Source organism: Mizuhopecten yessoensis, unplaced genomic scaffold, assembly GCF_002113885.1.
Source record: "Mizuhopecten yessoensis strain PY_sf001 unplaced genomic scaffold, ASM211388v2 scaffold4883, whole genome shotgun sequence".
Lineage (NCBI taxonomy): Eukaryota > Metazoa > Mollusca > Bivalvia > Pectinida > Pectinidae > Mizuhopecten > Mizuhopecten yessoensis.
This window is the reverse complement of record NW_018405769.1, coordinates 24,990-30,705: the sequence shown is the minus strand read 5'-3', so window position 1 is coordinate 30,705 and position 5,716 is coordinate 24,990. Positions and strand designations below refer to the sequence as shown.

The following is a 5,716-nucleotide window of genomic DNA, read 5'->3' as shown; positions in this document are numbered from 1 at the left end:
TGTAACAGTCTGCCAGTATGGTACCCCTAGATGACCGGTTGAAAAATCACTTGAGGACCATGGTGTGGGAACATAATATATAAAGTGGTCCTCAAATGCGGATTCTTTTGGAGGTTCACCTGAAGGAGTCTTTTTTTAAGAGCGAGGAGATTCCCCCAAAGACCAACAAGAGGTTCTGGCCATCAAAAAGGAATTTACAAAACCACATTGCCCTTGCTATAAAAAAACCCAGAGAAATAGCAATTGCGACCAAGTAAGATTTTTAGTGACCACCTTCCCCACATGACAAGAGAGCAGTGTTTTAGATTTTGGTCCCACAATCAGTAGCCTGAATAGTTTTCAAAAAACATAACAACACTTCTTTATTGTCATTCAATGATAAAACTGTCTTTCTGGTTTTTTATTGAATGATAAAGTTCAGTAGGAGTATAAGAGTATTTGGAATGGAACGTCAAGCCAATACAAGTATTCGATCAAGCGCAAGTCTCCATTATTTTCTGGTCCCTTATGTGTCTTGGTCTCTGTACACAAGTTTGACTCTGCATCAGCTACTATTATTTTTCTGAACTTAAATATTTCACAATAGTTTCTTTTTGATTCCAATATTTAATTATTTTTCTTGACAGGAAATAGTAGCAGAATTAGTTCAAAAATGGAGAGGTGAAACCACAGACAGGTTCTTCTTGAGAATTAAGGACAGAAGTGGTGATCCTGAAGACTGTGATGTTGGTGGGTATCCGTGTTATTCATTTAAAAAAAAACATGATTTGAATTAAAAATCAATCGATCACTGTGAGAAGATTTTAAAGTAAGATACTTTTTGACCAACCTTGACTTTGAATGCAAACTTAGACGAATGCCAGCTGGAAATAACAAACTCAACACCAGCACTTCATGGAATTTGTAATTTCCAGTTGGCATTCGTATTCGCTATGAATGCCATGTCAAAGCAGTTAAATACTTACATTTACCATTTTTGCAGTATTGCAATATTTTGATCTCATAGAATTTGAAATAAAATCTCTCCATTAAAGTCATTATATATAGTTCTAATTAACGTATGTATCATGTATGCTTGTTCAATGAATAGAACAACCATCCTCCAGGGAGAGTCAGTGGTATCCAATGTTACCATTATGGTGTAATAATAATGATGACCTCAACAATCGGGTGATGGCATTCATAGCTGAATTTGGTAGCATTGTTGTCATACGATGGAAAAAATATATATAAAAAATGAATCTTTCATTTTCTTTTGTTTTAGATATTGGTGGTCTTGAAAACCTTGATGATGATGAAGAAGTTGATGACGACGTGTTGCTGAAACGTGATGTTGTGAAGCAGCTGTATGGGAAGGAGAAAAGGTTCCTGTATGTCCACCAGACAGAGTGGCAATCCAGACTTCTCCTTATATATGGCCAGGAAATATCCCTTCTTGATGCCACATATCGGACCACACGCTATTCTCTTCCTCTGTATTTTCTCTGTGTTACAACAAATATTGGTTACATTAATGTAGCCACATACATTACTGAGACAGAGGATGGAGATTTAATTAAGGAGGCTCTCAACATTCTGAAAGAGTAGAATCAAAACTGGTCACCACAATTTTTCATGAGATCAATGCCTTGGAAAGTGTGTTCCCTGGTTATTATCACCTAAATTAAAAAAAACAATTGTTAAAACTTTTGAAAATGCTTGTTAAGTTGTCAATTTAGACTAGTGGCTGCATGGTCATATAGATATGATTGCTGTTATTAATTACAAATATGTTAGATAATTATGATTAATCTGTTAAAATTTTGTATACAGAGTGAAATATATATAAAAAGTAGTTTAAAATTAGTTTTTCATTTAGTTTTGTTCTTTCAAAGATTAGGAAAATTTTGCATATTATATAAATTGTGCCCATGGTAAATGACAATTGTAAATGTTATTAAGTAATGCAATTTAACATCAATAGAAAACATTTGTTTCTGATTTGTTTCCCTATTCTTTATCCACAGATTCTTTTGTATACCTCTGTGATTTCCATCGTGAGCAGAGCTGGAATAGGTGGCTGAGTGCTTCTCCCACTCAGAAAGCTGATGTTCTGAAGCTACTCAGAGGGATTGCTAAAGCCATGTCTGAAGAGGAATTCCTTGCATCCGTAACAATTTTGAAGGTACTATTAATTCAGTTGGTATATATAGAGGGTGTTCCCTAATTGCTATGAGTTATCCTACATATTAATAACAAAACGACTGAAGTGTTTTAATTCATAGTTAGGAGATTGTGGTCAATTTAATACAAAAGTGTTAATTTTGTGTGTTGCATTTTTGATATTCAACAATTTGATGCATTGTGATAATTGCCACTTTTTTAGATATCCAGTATTAACTAGCATTAACTATAACTGGGAATTTCATGACCCATATGCATGCTATTTTTGACCAAAAAGTATGAATGTCCTGTAAGAAACCAGTTATCATTTGTTTTAAGCTAATACCAGGATTTGTCAACTATTTGAAGGTGATATTTCCCTTAGCCAGCTCGGCTTTCAGAGAATATCGCCTTTCTCTGTTTGACAATTCCTTGTATTAACCTAAATTAGATAAATAATTGCAAAATGTTCAATTCTCCATGTTATCTTTTTAGTTTTTCATACAACAATTTGCTTTCAAACATATTTTACTTACAATATGACATTATTATTATATCAGCAAAGTTCTGTGTGGGCCAAAAGCCAAAGAATACAAAACTGGCTATGGAAGAAGGGGCTCAAGAGCTCTAAGGTAAGATAGTGGTAACAAATGGTTGTCAAAGTGATAAAATCATACTAGTTGTACTTTACAAATAAGAATTTAGATTCTACTGTTTTTGTAAGAGCTATTGCCCTTTGTTTATTTCAACATTTAAATCTTGTCGAAAGGCATAATTGCATTCATCTGCGGTGCTCTTGTATTCATATAAACATATGCTATACAGTTACATTAAGTGTCTTTTAATCTTTTTGATTTCATGAATATATGCAGTGGAAGAGGGTGAAACTATTGCTTTAATTTGATCACTTTTTACTTGGTCTTGTAGCGATGGGTGCGAGCTTTTCGACTGGAACGTTTCAATGTATCCATTAACACCAATAATGGCATTGAACGACAGAACTTGGCCTTAAAGTACGTACTTGGACATGAAGAAGGCTCGGTCCCTGAGTCAACTCCTAACCATCTTGATAAACAAGTACTTGCCAGACGCCTACACCAGGTATGATACTTAGAACAAATATTTCATGGATTATAAATTCACAATGTAGACGATTAGGGTACATTGCTGCATTCATAATTACTCAATGGCATAAATATGGTTGTTTGTTTGATAGCAAGAAACACAGATACATTACAGTGTCTGTCCTTTCATCCTTATATCTATATTGTCCAAGTTCCAAAAGTACTTAAGCAAATAATTTTGTGAAACTTGCTCGACAATTTTACCATCATGAAAGAAAGATTGTTTTGGTCATGTAAATATTAACTAATTCTGTAACTTTTATTTTCCTTTGGAATATTTTTATGACTTAACGGGCAGAAGATATTTTACCTATAATACATGTTTATTTTAAACTACCATTACAAGAGGAGTACATGGTGCCATCAGTCATGTAATACAATGAATTGTATGATTTACTGCAGGTACAAAAGGAAAAACAGAGTCCTCCCTTTTGTACAAAAAGTATGATGAGTCCATTCCCGACTTTCTTCACAACAGACCAAAGTTTGTTGTACAACATTGTTTGAAGAGATGGATGGATGGGCAGAACATACCCGACAACTATGTAGATAAACTCAGCGACAATACATTCCTGGTGAAGAGTTCTGCAGAAAGAGGACGATTTTTTTAAGTCTGCCTTCAAACTTCAGACAACAACCTCCCGTCATGTCAGTGTATGGACTGGAACAACTGGCATTTGCCATGTAAGCATTTTATGGCAATGTTTTTCTATCACCCAAGCACTGGATGGAATGTTTTGCCAGATGCCTACAAAACTAGTCCATTCCTAACCTTGGATGTGGAGACATTTCCTTCACAAGGACTCACAACAGCTGAAGCTGACATCAACAATGACCAGGACGTCATCATGATTGACAGTTCTTGTGAAGAATTACCTCTTCCAAAAGCAGCGGCGTTGAAAAGGGCCAGGACACATATTTCTGGAATTCTTGAAATAATCAAGGGATTGGCATACCAAGTCAAAGACGTTGATGTCCTCAACAACACAGCCACCCAATTGATGGATGTGATGTCTTCTTTTAAGGCTGCGGCACCTCAGGAGGATGGAATTGTTGTTGATAAAGAGTCCAACATGTGTCATATTGCAACAACAAGACTGAAAAAGACACCAAGGCCACTCAAATTAAGGAAAAGAAGATTAGTGGCCTCCAAACGACATGGAAAGAGGAGGCAGTACCATACACGGAAAGGTGTTGAAGATCTGCTTGGTTAGTAACATGCAAAGAAAGAAATAATTAAGCACTCAACTTTTAGCGCATTGTTAGAATTAAACAAAATGAGTGTGTTTGAAATCCAGTTCGGAGTTACTGAGCACTCTAAATGTAAATAATGCTGATAAGCATTTTGGGAATAGTTACATAGTTAGAGTGGTACAGCTAAAATAATCTGTTCCTGATCTTTTTCATTTCACTTCATATTTTAAATACTCCTTTTTTTAAAATAATTTTTACACAAATAAATGTAAATTTATTTAATAGCACTTTACTTAATTGTATTTATGCAATGCATAAAGTAATTTATATTATCTGGTTAGTATATGATACTTTTATTTGTTATATTTTGTGGGTTCCGGATGGAGGATAACTTTCCGTTTTTGAAACTAGTCCATCCCTATAGAACTAGTCACGTGATGTTTTGGTGTACTAACGTCACGTGACCTGTGCAGAATATTTTTCCATAATGACATTTTGAAAAATCTCCTTAAAAATCAGCTATTTCCCTACTTGGAAGAGTGCTGAGCATCTGCTACAGAAGGGGTTCACGCATAAGAGGCGAGGTTAGCTAATGACAGGGGTATCCTCCCTCGGCTTTCGCCGTAAGTACTGTCAATTTAAACATTTCCTGTGGAAACATCGGTGACGCTTAGCCCGCCAATTTGTATTGTTTGTAAGCAAACGCACGTGGGGAAGACCTGTCAAAGATGACGATTACTGCTATGCTGCTTGGTCATTCTTTCGTTAGACGGATTAAATCCTTTATGAACAGTTCGATAGATATTAGGGTGAACGGAAATTTCAATTTCTGTCGAACGGAGGTACGAGTGATATGTGAAGGTGAAGGATTCAGACCAGGGCAATAACGTTACCGTTAGTGCAAGACAATGACCCAGTTATAGTAATCTTACAGACAGCGTCAAACGATCTGTGTGGCCAGGAAAAATCGGTCGAGATCATATTTCGGCAGCTAGTGGAACTAGTTGTGACACTTCGTTACAAATATTTAGTGCATCGTGTGATCAGGATTTTGGTCAGCAGAAAGCAAACAGCGTGTATGGGGTACACGTCAACGTGGAATGAAACCGTAAATACTATAATAACTTGAAAGTTACATTAATATCTGCATTGAGTCAGCTCCTTGCTTAAGGTGGGTCTTTCAATCAATTGCACCATAATCATTACTTTGATACTGCTTGTATGCACATTCGGATTATGGAATCGATGGTAATGGG

The 5,716-nt window shown here is 35.8% G+C and overlaps 1 long non-coding RNA gene across 1 annotated transcript; it reads left to right on the top strand.

The window, feature by feature from the left end:
• Positions 1 to 230: 230 nt before the first annotated feature.
• LOC110449988 lies at positions 231 to 1,323 on the top strand. The gene is made up of 3 exons (XR_002462920.1): positions 231 to 253; positions 627 to 729; positions 1,265 to 1,323. It is a non-coding gene; the product is annotated as an uncharacterized LOC110449988 (long non-coding RNA).
• Positions 1,324 to 5,716: the final 4,393 nt, after the last annotated feature.